Source organism: Heterocephalus glaber, unplaced genomic scaffold (genome assembly GCF_053883595.1).
Source record: "Heterocephalus glaber isolate CG9 unplaced genomic scaffold, H.glaber_assembly_v1.0 deba00000347, whole genome shotgun sequence".
In the NCBI taxonomy this organism is placed as follows: domain Eukaryota; kingdom Metazoa; phylum Chordata; class Mammalia; order Rodentia; family Bathyergidae; genus Heterocephalus; species Heterocephalus glaber.
The window spans coordinates 56556445-56577952 of record NW_028258143.1 but is presented as its reverse complement, the minus strand read 5'-3'; the positions used below and the strand labels follow the sequence as shown (position 1 = coordinate 56577952).

At 40.9% G+C, this 21508-nt stretch overlaps 1 protein-coding gene across 1 annotated transcript in view; it reads left to right on the top strand.

Annotated features, from left to right (window-relative positions):
- The window catches only part of Nfe2l2 (NFE2 like bZIP transcription factor 2), a 138426-nt gene that overhangs the window by 52171 nt on the left and 64747 nt on the right, over nucleotides 1-21508 (top strand). Inside the window, exon 2 of the mRNA XM_087200843.1 lies at nucleotides 18377-18533. The gene's annotated coding sequence lies outside the window, so the exon portion shown is untranslated. The remainder of the gene's footprint in view (nucleotides 1-18376; nucleotides 18534-21508) is intronic.

Here is a 21508-nt window from a genome sequence, read left to right as displayed (position 1 = left end):
AACTCAGCATCTACTTCCCTTCCCTAAACAAATATCACTCTGGGAGGACTATGGAGGATGGGCTGGAGAGAGATGAAGCTAATACCAGACAGAAATGGTGGCTTGAATTGAGAAAATGACAACATGAAGAGAAGAGGGTGGGTGTAGAGGATGCTTAGGAAGGAAGATCGAAAGGATGATTACCAAGTGGATTAGGTAGAAGAGAAAGGAAAGAGGATTTCTTCCAAGTTCTGGCAAGTACGAAAAGGATGGTGGCTGAAAGATGGCGAGAGGGAAGGAACTGAGAGTGCCATAGGGTTAGAATTGTTACCAAGGGCAGGAGAGAGGAAGAAAGCCCAAATATGAGGATTACTACCTACTGAGCATCTGAGTTAGACACCAAAATTGGCATGGGCACTAGACCGAGCAATTGGGTGGTTTTTCTCTAGTAATTTACACTGCTAATGATAAGAGCTGAGAAAATGCATAGCAGGGTTGATCTAAGATTTGAATTTGCTGAGAAGATGGGACAGAAGGACCAGAGGGCAAGGAGATTGACAAGGCAATGAAAAACATGTGCAAAGTGATGTGAGATATATCTCGGTTCAGTGGAAATAGAAGTGAACCAGAATACTGTATTGCTGATTGGTGGGGGCAGTAGAAGAGGGGTCAAAACACTGGATGTTGGGTTGGGGATTTAGCTCAGTGGTACAGCATTTGCTTAGCAGGTGGGAGGTCCTGGGTTCAATACCCAGAACACAAAGAAAGGGAAGAGAAAGGAAGGGGAAGAAGGAAGGAAGAGAGGGAGGCAGGGAAGGAGGGAGAGGAAGGGAAGGGTGGACCTATATGTTTTGATGAAATGAAGATTAAGGGAGAGGGGGACATGGTAGTATAATCCCAGCACTTGGGAGGCTGAGGCAGGATCATGAGTTCAAGGCCAGCCTAGGCTACACAGTGAGACACTGTCTCAAGGGGGGAAAAAAGAATAAGGAAGGAAACTAGCAAAATAAGAAGCAGAAGTGCAGAACAGAGCAAAGCCCACGCCTGACTCCATGTATACAGGGAATGTGAGTCCACAGGATTCAGAACACAAGAGTAAAACCATTCTGGGAAGGAGCAGGCTCCCTTCTTTCTTCTTCCTCTGAAGTGAGGCAGAAGAAGAGGGGGGATCACCTTTAAATATTTCTCAGTGGGCTTCTTCCCCTAAGCAAGAGGGGAAAGTTATATGCAGAACTGGGATTGGAGCTTGAGGGAAATAAGAAAGATGTAGAAAAGGGACAGTGACGGGAGAATGTGGTAGGAAGACAATTTCGAAAAATACGAATTATCTGGTAGTAATGAGGGCTCAGCTAGTGCCAACCAGCTGATATCAGCTTGCACCTGAGTTTTACATTTTCTGTAGCATTATCTTCTGCTTGGGAGCAGAAGCAGTATGTCCTGGACTTCACTCAGTGCCGGAACACAGGAATGAGTGAAGGACCAACAGGAGGAAGCACCTGTGGGGATCTTAGTGAAACTGTCGGCGTGGGTAACAGGCTGAGGGAAAGGTAGGCAAGGACAGATGTGTCATTAGCACTGTGATAATGGTGCAGGGAGAGGGGACGGGATCACAGTGAACAGGACAAACAGAAAGTTCAGTGGGGGCCAGAGATTTAGCTCAGTGGCATTGCTCCTGCCTCACAAGCTCAAGGTCATGAGTTTGATCCCCAGTACCAAAAAAAAAAGGAAGATAGAAAGTTCAGTGGCCCTGATAGAAATAACACTAGAATCTTTGGGCAAGGTGACACATGCCTGTAATCCTACCTACTCAAGAGGCCAAGGTAGGACGTTCACAAGTTCAAGGCCAGCTTGGCCAACTTAGAGAGCTCTTGTCTCAAAATCTAAAAGAACCTAAGTTGGTTTTTTTGTTTTGTTTTGTTTTGTGGTACCATCAATCGAACCGGGACCTTGCGCTTGCAAGGCAGGTGGCGGGACCACTAAGCTAAATCCCTGACCGGAACCTAAGTTTTTTTAAGGGGCTAAAGGTGTAGCTCACTTGCCTAGCATGCACAAAGCCCTGCGTTCAACCCCCAGTAGTGGGAAAAACAAAAAACAAAACAAAACAAAAAGTCTTCTAGGCTCTTTCTCCATAAAGTGAAAAGGTGAATGCCCCTTTAAATCATTAACTAAACAGGCTCTTGATTCTGGCCAGGCTCTCCCAAACTGGCCGGCTCCGCTTTGCCAAGGTTTGATGCGCTTCTGTGCCCCGCGCAGGGCGAGCGGGGCGCGCACCGGCCTCCCTGTCCGGACTCGCCTGCCCGCCCGGCCTCCTCCCCTTGCCGACGCAGGCCTGCGCAGCGGACCAGGATCGCGTGTCCCACGCTAATTAGTACTTCCCGGAGTGCGCGGCTCCTGGGACTGCCCCAGGCCTTCCCAGCTTGGTTTCCGACCCTCCCTGCCGTTCCCTAACCACAGGGTGGGGAGTGGGGGCAAACTCCTCTGCGCCCTTCTAGCCCACACCCGGGATATCTCCGACCTCCTGGAATTCCTTGTTCAAAGGCCCCCAGACGACTTCCAGGGCCGCCTGGACTTCCTCCGCCGGCCCAGGGCAGACCAGGCTACCAGGATGTGGCGTCAGCCTAGGGGCACCTAGAACTGTGTGCCGAGGTGCACGGAGCACAAGCGAAGGGGATGAGGGCGCCCACAGCAGGCCCGGCTCCGTCCGAGGGGCCCGGGAAGAGAAGCGGGAGTTTCAGGTTGCAATTGGGGTCCAGTCCTCCCACCCCTCCAAGTCTTCCAAGGTTCCCAAGAATTATTCAATCAACCCTGGCCTTCAGGTTTTTAAAAAGGCAATTATCAGAATAGGATAATAGAACATGGTTTTTTTTGGTTTTTGTGTGGGGTTTTTTTTTTGGTTTTTTTTTGGTACCGGGGCTCAAACTCGGGTCCTTGAGCTTTCGCAGCAGGCGGTGAAACCACTGAGCTAAATCCCTGGCCCTAGAACATGTTTTATTTAACAATTTGACTCACAACATTTTGTAGGTAGACATCTGGAGTATGGACCTACCTTTGTATTCATCGCCCTTGGCCCCCAAATGTTAGGAAGAAACCCAGCTCTTGCAACGTATTATTTGGCTGATGTGAGTAATAGCCCGTCAAAATTATCATTCTGTTTGTAATCCCAGCATTCAGGAAGTTGGGGCAGGAGGATCACTGCGAGTTTGAGGCCAGCCTGGGCTACATAGTGAGTTCAAGTCTAGCCTGAACTCCATAGTGAGATGCTGTCTCAAAAAAGAAAAAAAAAATCATCCTAATGTGTATTTGACATAATAGGTCCAAAATGTATTCAGAGAGAGAGAGACAGACAGAGAGACAGAGAGAAAGAGAGAGAGAAATCTTTTAAAAATCCTGTTTGGATTTCTAAAAAGATTTGGTAGTCTAAAATCTTTACCCAGTTTTTGATATCAATTGGTATTACTTGATAGAGTATATTTTCCTGTTTTATCAATGTTAATATTTAGGCATAATTTTTTAAATATGTTTTTTATTTTGTGTGGCATTGAAGGTTCAATATGAACCTTGAGTACAAGCCCTATCAGCTGAATAAACCTCAGAATATATCTACATCTCTTTTGCTCTTGAGGATAGTTTATCACATTTGTCCATAGTTCCTGATGCCTCCTGGTGCATTCAGTCTAATCTGTGCTGTATTTGAGTCCTGTCTTGCAAATCCACGCAGTAGATCTTCAGTCCTTCCTTGTTACATCTTTTGAGGGGGGGCCGGGTACCGGGGATTGAACTCAGGACAGAACTCGGGAACTTGCACTTTCGAGGCAGGCGGCAGAACCACTGAGCTAAATTCCCAGCCCCGTTCCTTGTTACATCTTAAGGAGTAGAATTAACTGCAGGTGCCTTTGTGACGTTATCCCATTGCTCTTCAAACTTGGTGTCACCAACCTCGTTAAGAGAGGTTGGATCACCTCACAGAGGCCACAGTTCTATATCTAAATCTCAAAATGAGGGAAGACCTCATGGGAGAACTAAACTGGGACCCTTCAGCAGAATCTGCTGACAAATCTCAACACCTTAGTTGGGTGACAGCAAATGAAGAAGTAGAAGGCTTAGTTTCTAAAGAATGAAAAAGCATTATCTAAGCTTGAGAAGACCCAGGTTCTTGCCCCAGAACTATGACCAGATTGTCGATTGAGGGACACAAGGGAAGGACATTTCACCTTTCTATTCCCAGCTTTAGTTGCTGTAAAATGTGGGTTGAGGGGCAGGCAAGGGAGAGTTTATTTAGCTTACTGTTTTCCACATTTACCAAAGTGTGGAACCCTATTCTTTCGCAGCACAGGAACTGTTAGGCTAGACCAGTGGTTCCTAACACATACGGCGCATGCATTCCGCTAAGAATCCTGCTGCTAGGTATCCTGCAATCCCCAGGACAGCCCTCCATAGCAAACATGAACCAACCCAAAATGTCACTAGTTCTAAGGGGCTGAGAAACTCTGGAGTAGGTGAGCTATTTCTAAATCCTCTTTCAACACTAAAATTTGAATGAAGTGTGTTTTGTTTTTTGATGTTTTTTTTTTTTTAACACTCAAGGTTTTATTTCTTGTTCACTTAGCGTCAGCTTTAGGTCTGAGTGTGTCTCCAGACCAGTTTTTTTCCTTATGTTGGCGCTGTGTTTAGTTGCTTTGACTTTTAAGGCAGCTTCCTATCAACATGCATGTCTATGATTGCCTTAGCAAAGAAAAAGAAAGCATAGAGAATTATGTGCTGGGTTTTAAATGCTTCTACCTGGATATGACAAACGTCTCTTTTGCTTAAAAAAAAAAAAAAGACTTCATGTACCATATAATTTGCCCATGTAAAGTATAAAATTAAGTAGTTTTTAGAATATTCACAGAGATCTGTGATCATCATCTTGAATCAATTTTAGAGCATTTTCATCACCCCCAAAAGAAACTCTGTACCCATTGCTAACATCCTGTCCTGATTTTTACCCAACACCCTACCCTATCACCCGGCAACCACTAATCTATTTTCTATCTCTATGTATTTGCCTATCCTGTACCTTACGAATAATCATATAATATGTGGTATCATACAATATGTGGTGCTTCCTTCACTTAACATAATGTTTTCAAGGTCCATCCATTGTCACATGTGCCCACTTTTCCTTTTTATTGCTGAATAATATTCCCTTATATGAAAATAACATATTTTATTTCTCTGTTAATCAGTTGATAGACATTGATGTTGTGAGCAACATTTCTATGAACATTTATATATATGTTTTTTCATGGACATGTTTTTATTTCTCTGGATTATATACCTAAGAGGAATGGTTGGTTCATAGGGTAGCGTTATGTGCAATCTTTTGAGAAACTACCGGACTATTTTCCATAGTTCTGTACCATTTTTCATTACCACCAACAATATATGACGGTTTCGATGCCTCCACACGCTCACCAACACATGTTATTACCTGTCTTTTTAAAATCTAACCTTCCTAGCGGTGCTGGAAGTGGTATCTCACTGTGGTTTTGATTTGCATTTTCCCCAAGGCTAATCATGGTAAACATTTTTTTCAATAGGAAAGAACTCAAGACTAAAAAAAAAAGGTAGTTTTATTTAGAAAAAGAAAAAAGCAGTTTACAAACCAGGGAGACTCAGACTTGGGTACAAAAGAAAAGTGTGCTCCAAGAAACAAAGAAAGGGATTGGCTTCCGTGTAGAAAGCTCCCGCTGAAGCTGTGGGGCTCTGCTTATGTAAATAGCAGTGATGACGCCAGCGGCGGCTGCGGGAGGGAGGCCCTCAGTGCTGAGGAGCTGACTGCCGATCAGCTCGCGGGTCAGACGGGGGAGCAAAGTAGGACTTTCCCCAAGGCTGTTTATTTAGCAGCTGAAACAGGAACATGCCCGGGCAAGAGCCTCAAAGTTTAGTTTGCGGATGTTCCAGAAACACAGAGTATGTTTAACACCCCCATCGGCGGATGGACACCAGGCTCCTCTCATTTAAGCCTTGCTGGCCACTCGGGACCTTTTTTGGAGATTGAGCTTTTTAAAAAGTTCACAGTATATGTTATTTACACAAATGTCTGTTCAGATCCTTTGCCCAATGGGCTGACTTTTCCTTATCGAGTAGTAAGAGTTCTTTATGTATTCTGGATAAAAATCCCATATCAAATATATGATTTGAAACCATTTTCTCCCATTCTATAGGTTTCCTGATGCTATCCCTTGAAATGTAGTCAACTTTATCTGTGCTTTTGTTTCTTGTGCTTTTTTGACAACGATTTATGCCTATGATTTCTTCTATGTTTTTGGTGGGAAGTAATGGTCTACACTCATTTTTTTGCATGTATTATCCAGTTGTCTTAGAACCATTGGTTGAAAAAACTAATCTTTCCTCATTGAATTATTTTAGCGCCCTGGTCAATAGTCAGTTGACCATAAAAACTAAATGTGAGAGTGTGTGAATATTTTTAAAAACACTTCTGTGATATCTATAATTTCTTTTCTAAAGGAACAATTTAGGGTTGGGGAGAAGTATATAGCTCCGTGATGAGCACTTGTGTAGCATGCACAGGGCACAGAGTTTAATTTCCAGCACTGAAACAAAAACACAACAAAAAGGAATAAATTATCTGGGCTTAGTGACACACACCTATACTCCCAGCACTTGGGAGGCAGAGGCAGGAGGATCACGGTGAGTTCGAGGCCAGCCTGGGCTACACAGTGAGTTCGAGGCCAGCCTGAACTACTAGTGAGACCCTGTCTCAAAAAACAAAGCAAAACAAACAAAACGAAACAAAAACAATTGTCTCCCCCAGAGCAGCTTACTGTTTTCTACTTGCAGCTGGAAGCATTCTTTCCTTTTGTAAGCTTTAGAAGGGAAACAGAAACTTAACCTGAGGACTGAAGACAGAGTCTCCTAATATCTGAAGGTACTCAGATTTCTCCTTTTTTGTCCCCTATTGCTCATTTTTCCTTTTGTCAGGAAGAATAGCCTTGTGTGTGTGTGCAAGCACTAGGGATTGAAACCAGGCTCTTGAGCATGCTGAGCCTGCACTCTACCCCAGGCTAAACCCCTAGCCCCCCTCTTAACTTTATAAAATTTATGAAAATCACCATCTTTCTAGGATTTGAGCCTAGAATGTATTTCTTGACTAAAATATCTCTTTACTGTACCTTCCACATGTGGAAAGAAAGAAAATTTAGGGCTCTACTCTCACAAATCCGGTACAAGGGTTGTTTCCTCAAATGAGATAAGGCTTAGAATAAGAACATGTTTTTGACCTTGAGGTGCTGGACTCAAACCCAGGGCCTTGAGCATGCTAGGGAAGTGCTTTACTGCTGAGCTACACATCCAGCCCAGACAGGAACATGTTTTGGATGGAGATGGCTTTTGTAAACCCAAATGGATTCTAAATCTAGACTTACACTGCTACCTACTGTATTTTGCTTCTATTTATACTGATGAATAACAGACTTAATAATATTCTATCTTGTATGTCATTAACATTAATTTTAGGTTTGAGTGCTGTGAAGTTCACCTTCAACCTTATACAGAGATTAAAGTTGGCAATGATTTTATGTAATTAATTCATAAGTGAGTTGTTAGCAAGGTCCAGTAATTAAAGTCTACTTTTGAGTAAGTTATTAACTCTCCAATTAAAAAAGCACTTTATCAACTTATTTATTCTACTTGACAGATAAGATAGGAAAGTTATTGACCATATGTTATCATCTGTGTACTTTCACTAGTGAACACCAGGGCAAATGGACATCTAAGTTGTTCAAGGGCATAGTTTAAATCTAGGATAAATCTCTTCCAGTTAGTGGGAGTGGAGAGAAGGTGCCCTTATTAAACTTGCTAACTTTACAATACTGTCTCTTTAAATTTTGCAAAGTCCATTTTTGTGCTATTCAAACTTCTCAAACTTCTCATCTAAAAACAACCTACACTAAAAGCCGGCTCTCCAGAAACCTCTTCAGCATGCAAATTTTAGGAACCTCTACACTAGGAAGAATCCAGTTGTGACACTGTCCTTCTCTGGGGTCCCATCTTTCCCTCTAGGGCCCAAGCCTCCTGGTGGGTTAGTCCTCCTGAGTCTGAGAGCCTGGGTCTGTAGCCTCACCAGCACCCTGAACAGCGATGTGACTTCATTTGTGAGAAGGGTAAGGAAAGGCATTTCCATCATTTATATTCCTGGCAAACAACCTAAACTGCTCAAAGCAAATGAATCTGGGTCCTGGCCAAACACGAGTGGAGATCAGTCATTGCCTGAAAGCATTAGCTTATTACAACACTCCCACACTTTCTCACGGAAGGGCGAATGAGGTAGATTCTAGTGTAATTACCTTTGTGTAATTGAAAACTAAATCACTGAGGGCTTCATAGTTAAATATCCATTTAAATACGTTAAATTCTATTGTGCTTATTTTTTCAGGACATGCTACTACCAAATAGACTATTTTTCTAGTGGATTAAAATCTGAACGGGTACATTAAAAACTAGCACAGGGCGGGGAATTTAGCTCAGTGGTTCCGTCGCCTGCCTCACAAGCGGAAGGTCCCCAGTTTAATCCCCGGTACCAAAAAAAAAAACAAAAAAAAAACTAACACAGCTCAAATAGATACTCTTTTTCCAGAGATCATTAGAAAGAATTTTTCTTTTTCTTTAATCTTGCTACTGAAATAGTCTGTTATTACAAGACTTACAATAATACGGACCTTACCTAAAAGAGATTGGGTTTTTTATGAAACATAACAAGACTTTTAAGTAGTGAAACAAGTACTTGTGGTACTTTTACCCATAGTCCTCAAATTTTAACATGCATACAAATCACCAGGGATCCTGTTAAAATGCAAATTCTAATTTGATGAGTCTTGGAGCCCATGATTATGTAATACTAACAAGCCCTCAGGTAGTGCTGATGCTGCTACCTGAGTCCCTTCTTGAGGAGGAAGAGTTTACAGACCACAAGGTATTGGGCACTGGAAGGTATTGGGAGCCTGGAAACAAACCTGAGCTAAGGTTCCTGGTATACCTAGGCTATTCCTAAGATTCCTTCTGATTGTACAGTTCCACAATTCAGTGATCCCTCTTTGCCTATTAAGTAAATTTTCTCCTGGCTTCCGATCTTCATTATTTAAATCTATTATTTTAGGTATTATTCTGTATTGGCAAAACAGGTAAAAACTCTCATGGCTGACGTTTTATTTTTCAATCCTCTGCAGATCTACCTCAATCCATGGGAAATCCTGGCTAATAATAACATGATACTGGGTTGGTATCGTCAGCTAAACTTGAGTCAGCAGTGTAGGGCTTTGGTAAGATAAGCAAGTGTGAACTTGGTAGTGTAACCAAAAGAGAAGAACAGCTAATCCTGCCAGAATGGAGTCCTTATATGGATTCTTTATTCAAATGTTCACAACTTGGAAGAGCTGAAGAACATGTAAAGAAAAGTTAAAAGCATTGGCACTACTGTGAAGAGAAGACAAAGGATATCTTAAGAATCATTGTAGAATGGCAGCAGAAACCAGCACATCCTGAAGTCAATAGTTTCACCATGTCAGAATAGATTTAGGTTAGGTCCAATGCAGAACTTTCTCATGACAATGACAACCTAAGTGATAGGATTGCAATGGTGATGGCCTTTTCCAAAGATTCTTAAGATCATCCACAACTGTCCTGTACTACTTGGTTGCCTTCCAGTTGTGCTATTAGTTGACTGATCAGTCAGGATTTGATGCAGACCCCTTCTTGGTGTGGAAGAGGAATCCTATGCTTACACAACCATTAGAAGGGCTAGAAGAACAGAACTCAGAAACTGTCAGCTTTCTGATTGGGTCACACAGCTACCCTCTAGAAGTCAGGAAGCTGTAGACACCACTGCCATCATCATTTCTCACCAGTAGAGTTGGTGGACACAAGTCTGGTCACTACAAATCACATTTAATGTAGCATGTCTATCAAAGGCCACAGTGAAATCTACAAGGGAAGATAGCTTCCATCTTTTTTTTTTTTTTTTTTGCAGTATCAGGGATCAAACCCAGGACCTTGCACTTGTAAGGCAAGCGAGGCACCACTGAGCTAAATCCCTGGCCCGCTTCCATCTTCCTTTTATCTTCCAAATCCTACCTCATTACATCCAGCTGGCAAAATCTCAATTCTATGCAGAATCCTACTAGCAGGGCAACATAAAAACTATAGCTGTTGTTAAGTAGAAATCAATTGCGTTAAAGTATAACATATACAGAAGAATGCACAAACCATCATGATAGAACTTGGTGAATAAAGTGAACATACACATTTAGACAGCATCCATCCAACTCAAGAGAAATTGTTAGCATACCAAACCACCCTCATCTATCATGCTCTTTTCCAGGTCTATAATACACAGGAGGCTGAAGCAGGAAGATTGCAAGTTCAAGGCTAGCCTGGGCAACTTAGCAAGACCCTATCACAAGATAAAAATTTTAAAAGGCTGGGCTTTTGGGATATAGCTCAGTGTGAGGCCTTGGTTCAATCCCTAGTATCACAAACAAACAAAGCCCTTAGTATTTTCTACCTTTTAGATTTTAGTCATTCATTTGAAAAGCTAGTACAATGTATTGAAATCACATTATGGTGATTTCCCTAAATCACATTTAGTTTTCATTTTCCTGATGTCTAAAAAGTTAAGCACTTTTCATATGCTTCTTGGCCATTTGAATAACCTTTTCCATGAATGCCTGTTCAAGTCTTCCACCTTATTTTCTATTGACTTGTCTGACTTTTTCTTGTTCTTTGTAGTTATTTACCCTGAATATCAGTCCTTTGTTGGATGTATGTGTTGAGAATGTCTTTTGCCACTCTGTGGCTTGTTTTTTCATTCTTTTAGGTAGTTAAGTTTATCAGATGTTTTCCATTATGGTTCATTTATTTTCTGTGTGTCTTTTAAAAAAATCTTTGCCAATTCCAAGATTATAGGAGTATTTTGTGTTTTCTTGGGAAATCTTTATTGTTCACATTTAGATTTACAGTTCTTCTGGTATTGAGTTTTATGGATGGTGAAAAATAGGAAATATAGGGCCAGGGATTTAGCTCAGTGGTTTCACCGCCTGCTGCGCAAGTGCAAGGACCCAAGTTTGATCCCTGGTACCAAAAAAAAAAGGAAATATAGTTTTGAGCTCTTTAATTCCTGCAGTAATGTGAAGTAAACATGAGGTGACTATAGAAGGTGGTAAAAATGAATGCAAATGACTATATCCAGCCTGGTTAACCTGGGTGAGTTTTTATCATACTTAACAGATAGCTCCAGGGAAGGGAAATAGCTCAGTGTTAAAGCATTTGCCTAGCATGTCCACGGCCCTGGGCTCAGTCCTCCGCCTGGCAATAACAAACAAGCAAACACCAGATAGCTCCATACTCTGTCTTTTTTGTCTTTTTGCAGTGCTGCAGATCAAATTCAGAGCCTCAATGTGTGCCAGGCAAATATTGTACCACACTCCCAGGCCCCTGAAATCTTCACCTATGATCTGTGATGGCAATTTTCCACATTCCACACTTCCCTAATGGCAACAGTCACTTCCAGCAGCTGCTTTGCCTCTTCTTTCTCTTCTTTCCTACCCTGCCTCTTGGAATACCATCATTTACCCAGACCACCATGTTCTCTTTCAGAAGTTGCTAGAATCAATCTGCTTTCAAATAAATAAGAAGAATAAGGTTAGACTTGGTGGGAAAATGTAAATGTTAGAATACATTTAAGAAAATGTAGGTTTGGGCGAGGGGTGTAGTTCAGTGCTAGAGACCTTGCCTGACGTGTACGAGGCCCTGGATTTGATACTCAGTGCTACAGAAAGAAAGGGAGGAGAGAAGGTTGGCAGGTAGTTTTCTGATCTAATCTAAGAAAATAAGTACAAGGTATTTTTTTTATAAGGTATTGTTTTTGAAAGACTGAGGAAAGGTTGATTTGCATAGATGAGTTAAACAAGCTCATCATCCTGCCTCTCCCCACTTATAAGAATAACCATCCCCTGCAATTTATTAATTTTTTCATGTAAAACAATGGATGTTTTCTCAATCTTATACAAGGAGTTATACAAAGGAGGTTTGTTTGTTTGTTTGTTTGTTGGTACGGGGGATCAAACTCAGGTCTTTGCGCTTGCAGGGCAGGCAGTGGCACCACTGAGCTAAATCCCCAGCCCGTTTTGTTTTGTTTTGAGGTAGGGTCTCCCTTTGTAGTTCAGGCTGGCTCTGAACTTACTACATAGCCCAGGCTGGCCTTGAACTCATGGGGATCCTCCTGCCTCAGCCTCCCAAGTACTAGGATCACAGGTGTGGGGCACCATGCCTGACTACAGAGGTTTTAAAATGAGTTCCCTAGCTTTCTTCCCACCAGATCTTCCCCAAGGGGATCCTCTAGATAGTGATGGTGAACCTTTTAGAGCTTTCAATGATACAAACAGTCCACTGTGGCTCGTGTGCCATAGGTTCGCCACCACTGCTGTAGATATTACAAGGTGGCTACTAATATGATAAAATGTATCTGGAGTAAAATTTCTCTTAACTACTTTGTGCCTGAATCCCTGCTCTTTCCTTTGATATTTAAATATATCTTTGGATTCCCTAATAATAATAGCTGAAATGGGTTGTGAAATATGACTATTATCATTTAATTCAATTTCTATTTCATGATCCCATACCTCTGGGCTAGTAGGAAACCATTTCAGGTGTTTTTCTAAGTCATATCACATAGCTTTAGGTCTTACCCAGTGATAAGGCTTCTGGGATGGGGCAAGTATCATAGTTGGTCCTTAATTAGTTTACAGTGACACAGCCTACACTGGCAAAGATTGTAGAGGTCACTTGGCCCCCTTATAAGTAGGAACTTCCATTTTTTATACCTCCTAGGTCTGACCACCCTAGAATCCTGCCAATTATTATTTGCCAGACACTTTACTAATGACTCTATGTGCATTTTCTTATTTAATCCATATAATAACTGTATTATAGTTGTTATCATCCACATTTTATCATAAGGACACTGAAGCCTGCATATCTTTTGCTGTGAGTTGACTCTTTACCCTTTTGTATGACCTCATTAATAATCCATTGTTCCACCTCTCACTCTTCCTCTCAGATCTTAGACAAACTTCTCATTTCATCGAAATGAATTCATCTTGGCAAAAAACCATCACACCAAGGCATGCCAGTCATCTTAGTTAACCTCCTTATTCACTGCATGATGCAAGTATTTCTAGGCCTTGGCTCTGTGTCCAACACAAGTTCCAGTGGCATAAGGAGCAAAAGAACTACAAGAGCCCCTTCCGTAGGAAACGTGAAAATACATTTTGGCCAAAATATAAATCTCATTCTATTGGAATTTAATTTAACTAAGAAACTAAGTCCTTCAGTCACTAACCCATTGATTTGACACTTGGGACTCAGAATACTTCTGGGTCATCTGCCAGAAGTGGCCTAAGTCTCCTCTTATGCTCAGTTGAGAGCTACCAAACTCACTGAGGATGGAATCTTAGGGAACTTGAAAACTGCATTTCAGCATAAATGTAGCTTTACTATGTTTTAGAGAGGACTCTAGCACTTAATCACTAAGTACAAGGTTTGTACAGAAAAAATTGTTCACATCTCAGCTTTGGAACACAATCTGCATATATTTCTTGATTGAGAACCTTGATTAAGAAATGCCACATTTGTGCATTTCTTGGGTAACTTAATCATTGTAAACCAGGCCACTTTGAGGCAGAACTTCTTACATTTTCTCTGTTTACTCTTCCGGACTGAAGTAGATATTTCTGTCCTGACACTGGCTCTGAACTTGAGCAAGTATGTGCCTTTAGCCACACCAGGGCAGAAAGAGCTCTCCATTAGGGATTGTGTAAGACTTTATAGCAGTGTTTTTTTTGGTACTGGGGATCGAACTTGGGTCCTTGCACTTGCGCAGCAGGCGGTGAAACCACTGAGCTAAATCCCCGGCCCTAGCAGTGTTTTACTAAGTTCTAATTATCCTTTTCTTTTGTGTGTGTAAATTATCCTGAAAATGAACCACAAATTGGGTGTAGGTAAGATAACCTACTGTGGAGTCTCTTTTACTGAAACATTTCATCCTAGATTTTGATGACTATAAGTTTAGTCCCAGAGAAGGGAAAACCAGATCCATTTTCTCTGCTCTGTTGGCTAGGTCTGGTCTGATTCTGATGGAAAGGAGAATTTCAGGGCTTCATAAGAAAACTTGTAAAATCCCTAACTCTGGAGAGTGGTTGCTTCATCTTCTTGCTTCCCCTTCCAGCTAAGAGCAGTCTCAGCAGGGTGCATTCCCTGGGCAGAGCACATAGGGAAAGGGAGAATACTGAAATGAAAGATAACTCTACACTTTGGCCTGAGCAATGTTTAAACTTCCAACCACCAGTTTGGTTATCTGTAAAATGGGGTCATAGTACCTACTGAACAGAGTCATTGTAAGAGCACATGAGATTAAGATGGGTGAAAGTCCTTTATCAACTTTACAGCTATGTTAACACTACAGATTTTCAAAATTTGTTTTGATGTTTCCTTTGCCCGACCAGCCATAATGACCACATTACATTTTTAAACCATGGTTAGATCTCAGTGGTAGTGGTATGGAAGGAAGACAAAAAACTGAATGTGGTGTAGGGGGTTGTGCATGTCTGTGCCCCTCAAGAGGCTCGGGAAAGCCATCCAGTAGTCAAATGGGAAGAAGCACAGATCAGATGGGAAATCTACCTAGGTGTTGGAGAATCCGTGGTAATTTTACTGCCCAAATAGCTGTCCATCCCAAGTTCATGTCATAACTTTTTAAAAAACAAAGACCATAAACTGGGCGTGGTGGTGGACACCTATAATCCCTGCACTCGGGAGACTGAGGCAGGATTGTTTCGAATTTGAGGCCAGCTTGGGCTACATCGTGAGTAGTGAGTTCAAGGCAAGCTTGAACTACAATAGAGAGACCCTGTTTCAAAAGACCATTAAAAAAGAAAGAAATAAAATAAAATAAGATTTTAAAAAAGACAAGGGCTGGGCATATACAGCTCACTTGTAGAGTGGGTGCTATGCTGGTACCATCTTTTTTGTTTGTTTGGGATCAAACCAGGAGCCTGGCCCTTGTAAGTGCTATGGAAGCCTTCTACCACTGAACTACACCCCCAGACCTTCCTAATGCCCCTCAAGAAAAACCTCTCAAAAAAATTTTTTTTTGGTACCGGGGATTGAACTCAGGACCTCGCGCTTGCCAGGCAGGCACGGTGCCACTGAGCTACATCCCTGTCCCTTAAATAATAATTTTTTTCATTGCTAATATTTTTTAAAGACTTAGAAATTTTACTCACTTTTGTGAAATCAGTGAAGATGCCTTAAATTAGATCTTAAGAACTAAAGATAGCTTTATCTTAAATGACACAGTGAATCCCAATCTGGAAATAATGCTGATCTAGAAGAGATGAATGCCCCTTTCCAGTTCCACTCCAAGAGAAGGTTAAATTCTGCCTCTTGAAAAAAAAAAAAAAAAAGGCAGGGATGTGTATGAGCTCAGGAAGGGTGGAGAAAGGAAGCTGAGAGTGACTCACTGGGATGGTTAAAAGGATTAAACTTCCACCCCCACAAGCCTGCTGCTGGGAACTCCCACTCTGGAAGTTGAAACAGATCTTGACATAAAAGCAGTTTAGAGTGTCCCAACCCAGAAAAGAAGCTAAATTCATTGTTAGCTTCTAGATTGCACAGTTAAAAATGTAAGAACGAGCTCGTTATGTTTCCTGAGGCATTATTAACAATACCTAAGATATATAACCAACCTATGTGCCATCAATGGATGACTGGATAAAGAAAATGTGTATATGCCCAATGGAATATTATCTGGCCATAAAGAAGGATGAAATCCTGTTGTTTATAGCAAAATGGAACTTGAAGACATTATGTTAAGTGAAATGAGCCAGATACAGACAAGTACCACATGTTCTCTGTCATCTATGAAAGCTAAAATCACTGGGACTGAATGTAGAATAGTCATTACTACAGTTTGGGAAAAGTAGAAGGGGACAGTGGATAAAAGGAGGCTGGATTTGGGCCAGGGATTTAGCTCACTGGTGCTACACCTGCCTCACAAGCGCAAGATCCTGAGTTTGATCCCGGGTACTAAAAAACAAAGGAGGCTGGATTTGATTACTGCATGCAGTATGCATGAGTTGATATATCACATTAAACTCCATAATATATACAATTTATATGTTAATTGAAATAAAATAAAATATTAAATAAAATGTAAGAACACCAAGCATCCAGTATACTCACAGTCCTTACAAATGAACATACCAGGCTGGAAATGGCGGCACAGAGCTATAAAACCAGCTGTTGGGGAGCTGAGGCAGGATGATTTAAAGTTCAAGGCCACCCTGGCCAACTGAGTGAGAGTCTGCCTTAAAATAAAATTTTAAAAAGAGGGCTGGGGATTTAGCTCAGTGGTTCCACTGCCTGCCTCGCAAGCACAAGGTCCCAAGTTTGATCCCTGGTACAAAAGAAAAAACCTGAAAATTTTGAAAAGAGCCGAGGATGAACTCAGTGGTAGACTACTTGGCTTCCATACGCAAAGTCCTGGGTTCAATCCCAGTAGCTCAAAGCAAAAAAAAAAGTACACATTGGGCTGGGGAAGTAGCTCAGTGGTTCAGTGTTACAGTGCTTACTGTACATCATGAGGCCTGGGTCCTGATCCCCACTACTGGAGAAAAAAAATGCACATATTGTTTCAATTTTATAACTTCATCCTTAGGTAGTTAAGCATGTATGCAAAAACAGCTACTAGGCAGATCATTCAAGCTATAATCATCATATTGACACAGTAAAAGCAACCTAAACATCTAATGTAAGAGCTTAATTAAATAAATGAATCCATATAATGATATACTCTTTGGATTTAAAATAATTTTATAGATAAATACTAATGTGATAAAATGTCTAAACTATGTCAAGGGCAAACATGGGTGCAAATCAATATGTACTGAAGGATTCTATTTTGATAAAGTAAATAAATGTATAAATGTGTGTGCTTGCTTGCAAAAATCTCTTAAAGGGCTTCTGGTTCAAGACAGGTAGGTTGGATTCATGCTTTTAATCTCCCCTTACTCTCCAAGTCATTAAAAAATGATTTAAAACACATACACAATCACAAAAGAGCATAATTTATAAAAGCCCAAGAAGAAATTCCCCAACTTTGTCTCTAGCCTATCTCTGGGTTTTGCCTCCATCTGTGGAAGGGAAAGACAAGGGAATGAGAAAGGAGATTTTTACTCTTTACTTTATGCTTTGGGTACTATAATAGTGCCTTCTTATCAAAGAAGATATGTCCTGAGATCCCTAGTGGACCCCTGAGACCTCAGCTAGCCCCCAACATTGTATAGAATACAGTGTTTATTTGTATACATATATTCACAAATTTAATGCTTTTTCTATTTTTTTTTTTCCAGTACCAGGGGTCAAACTCAGGACCTTGTGCTTGTGAGGCAGGTGGCAGAACTGCTGAGCTAAATGCCTGGCCCTGCTTTTTCTATCTTAACTATTTATGATAGCTTAATTTATAAATTAGACACAGTAAGAGATTAAAGGATTATTTTATGGAATAATTATAGCAATATACTATAATAAAAATTACTTAACACTTCTGAGTTATTTATTTCTGGACTTCTCCGTTTAATATTTTTGGACCTCTAGTAACCGTGGGTAACTGAAACCTTAGCCAGTGGAACTCCAGATAAGGGAGGACTACTGTTCTGAATTTTTCCATTAGTATTATGAATTCTTGTAACTTTAAATGATTGACGGCTAGATACAAAAATAGTATTACAGTAGCATCACATCATTTTGCATTTAGCTTAACTAGGATTCACCTAAACTTGAGAAGAGTGGAGGGCAAATGAGAAAGAATAAAAGAAAGAGAGAAAAAGGGAAAGAGAGGAAGAGGGGAGAGCAAGAGAACACACTTTAAATGACGTGGCGATTTCCACCTGACCTTCCTCTCAATTCCCATTAATTTAACCCAGAGTAAATCTGAAAGAGATGTAAATTCGATCTACGTCTGATCTGATGTGCTTTTCATATTCTCAATATCTAGTCATACTTGTGATTTTAATGTTACTAGAAAATTATATTTTTGTTTGTTAACATTTAAATAACATGGCTTAGGGCTGGGGATTTAGCTCAGTGGTTCCACCGCCTGCCTCGCAAGCTAAGGACCCGAGTTCAATCCCCGGTACCAAAAAAAAAAACAAAAACAAATAAATAACATGGCTTAGTAGAATACTTCATCACTTGCTCAGATTACCGAGCATCATTCTAACACTGAATGATCTGATGTATTTCAAAGACAATTGTTTTTATTTTTTTATTTTATTTTTTTCAGTACTGGGGTTTGAAACCAGGACCTTCACATTGAGCTGTACTCTCAGGCTTTGCAAAGCTGCTGAATTGTCCAGGCTGGGCCCAAACTTTGGATCTTCCTCCTCCGCTTCTCAGAGGGCTGGGATTACCGCCATGCACCCTCAGGCCCAGCTTCAAAGGTAATTCTTATTCCTGTCTTCATTTCCAACTCCCAAGAAGATGGAAAGCTGGTACAGAAATTAGCAATCCTGTGTGGAATTGGAGTGTTTTAAAAATTCCCTTTCATCACATTTTCTATTTGGGCAGTGAAAAAGTATTGCTTTTATAATAAGAAAACTATAGACAAGTTGAGTTTGCCTTATTCAAAATGAGACCAGAGTTTTTCAGACTTTGGACTATTTACCTAGACTTTATCAATTAATCATTCCTAATCCAAAATCTGAAAAGCAAAATTTGGATTTGGGAACATTTCAGGTTTTAGATTTTTGAATTAGGCATGTTCAAACAGTATTGTCTTAAAAAAAAAAAAAAAAGATAACATATTCAAACAGTATCAGTGATTCTCTTTCCCAAGACAACAAATTTCATGACAGCTCTAGTCTTACAACCATCTCATTTCCTACTGCTGCCCCAATGGAGCACTTTTTAGTGGTCAGACAGTGCAGCATCACAATTTTGCACCAGCCATCCACCCAGGTACAGAGCTTGCTTCATCCCAAGCTGTGTCAAACACCATCTGTACCTAGCCCCTCGATTGTTTTTTCTTTTTCTTTGTGTAAAGTGCTTCTGGAAATTATACAAAACTCAAATTTATAGTCATCAATAAGAATTTTTTTTCAGAATTTGAAATATACTGAGATAATGCCATGCGTAGAAAATATTGAACAGGTTACCACTTTACTATATAAATTAAGAAGTCATCCAAGAAACTTCAGGCAGTGTAGAAGAGGAACCCACACACTGATGATTAATCTGTACTTCTACTTGCAAAATTGAGCAATCGGGGTTGGGCTGCCCTCAAAGAACAACTTTGCAATCCTGTAGGATTATGAGGTAACCAAGACTTTTGGATCCTTTTGAAGAGAAGCAGTAAGAAGCAGCTGAGGCTTTCCTACTTTTAGGGTGGCTGATCGCTGTGGAAATCTGTCCAGCATAGTAGCTTAACCTGGTTGTGGTGTTAATGGTCCCAATCAGTAGAAGGTGAAAGGTTAACACTGCACATGTTCTCTATGGAAGATAGAAACTTGGATAGATGCATAGTTACCAGCAAGGTACCCAGTGTTAATACCGTTAGTCTCACAGACTCTTTCAATTTTATAGATTTGAAATGGAAAGGGCCGGGGATTTAGTTCAGTGGTTCCGCCACCTGCCTCGCAAGCGCAAGGTCCCGAGTTTGATCCCCGGTACCAAAAGGAAAAAAAAAAAGAAATGGAAATAATGCTGTTTATTCTGAAAAAATTTTTTTTAATTTTATTTATTTTTTTTTATCCTGAAAATTAATGGAGAGGTTCCCTATGGGCATTCAGTGCTAGCATCCTATTGTATGAACAGGCTTTAAAACATCTATTAAGAAAAAAAGGATAAAACATCCATAGCATAGTGGTTGGTCCTTTTTATTGTGGAAATGGCAGACAGTTGGGAACATCTTCATTTTCTCCTTTACCATTTTGTAATATATTCATTTGTTAATACCTTGGCAATAGGAACAGAATTTTTCATGTGTGAAATCCATCTCTAAGAAAACACACACTTGGAAGAAATCAACAACAATAACCCTGCCTAGTTAGAGTGAGCCCACTGACAATGCTGGCACAGATCAGCCTTAATCCTTTCTCAGGGCCCTGCAGCAAAGTACACAAGAGAGCAGGTGCTGCCTGGCCATCCACAAGACCGCAGCCACCTCCATGGTGATTCCTGAGGTGCCCTGGTGAACCAAATTCAGACAATATCAAATAGCACTAGTCCAGATAGAAGTTCTGAAAAAATCCTTCTGGGGACAAAAGTCTTCCTTCTCAGATCAACGGAGATGCCTAACAATACCCCAACCTGGGCCTCTTTGTTCACCACTTCCAAGATCTCAGTCTAGCTGCTAAGCTACTGCAGCAGCCTCCTTCGCTGATGTCACACCCACAAATGCAACACAACTTCTCTAGGATACTCTGTCCATTGTACCATTTTACATAAACTCTTGGATACACTGAAATTTCCTTGCAGCTTGAGTTGTGCTTAGCAATTCCAGTGTCCCCTCCTCCTGATTAGCCCCATGCTCCACCCCACCAAGCCTGCTGACTAGGGCCTGTCCCAAAAGTCCCGAGAAAGCTATACCATTAACATAGAGCAGACACATGTGTGTCTTTCCACAGTGTGTGTCACCAATGTATCCTGGTGTTGTGTGCCCCTCTTTTTTATTTTTATTTATTTATTTATTTTTTGGTACTGGGGATCGAACTCAGGTCCTTGTCCTTGCGCAGCAGGCAGTGAAACCACTGAGCTAAATCCCGGGCCCCATGCCCCTCTTTTTTATATGATCCAGGTAAGAGGGCTGCACCATTTGTTGATCTGATAAGTTCACAGGCAGGCCAGGTTCTTTCAGATATGGCCTTGATTTGTCATGTATCTAGGTACCCTGGATTTAATTTGACAAGTTTATATATGGTAATTTTTCATTCGCATCTTTACTTATTAGTTTGTGCTCTATAATTATGCTGTATGGCTAATGGTTGTCCTTTTTGAAAAGTTTAGTGGCCAAAACTGTGGTGGTTATCTCTTTGCACTGATTGTTATCATTTTGCCTCAGCATTTGCACTCAAAAAGGAGCAAACTGTTACTTTATAAAATGGATTAACCGGGGGCAGGGCACAGCCTGAAAGATACTGTTCTATACAACATGGAGTAAGTCCCAGCAGGGCACATCCCACTGTACATAATAAATGTCTAACCCTCCACCCCATCCCACCCCAGTATCTTCTTCGTTAGATCACTGCCCACATGCAGAAGGTCACAGTATAAACTCTGCTGGTCTGTACCAGTCTTTTTGGCCTTTAGTCAAATATGATAGTACTTTGATAAGTCTGTCAGAGTCTGTATTTCATAATAAAGAGGAAGGATGGGTATATTTTCTGCTCCTCCTGCCTCTTAATTCTTCTTTCTTTCT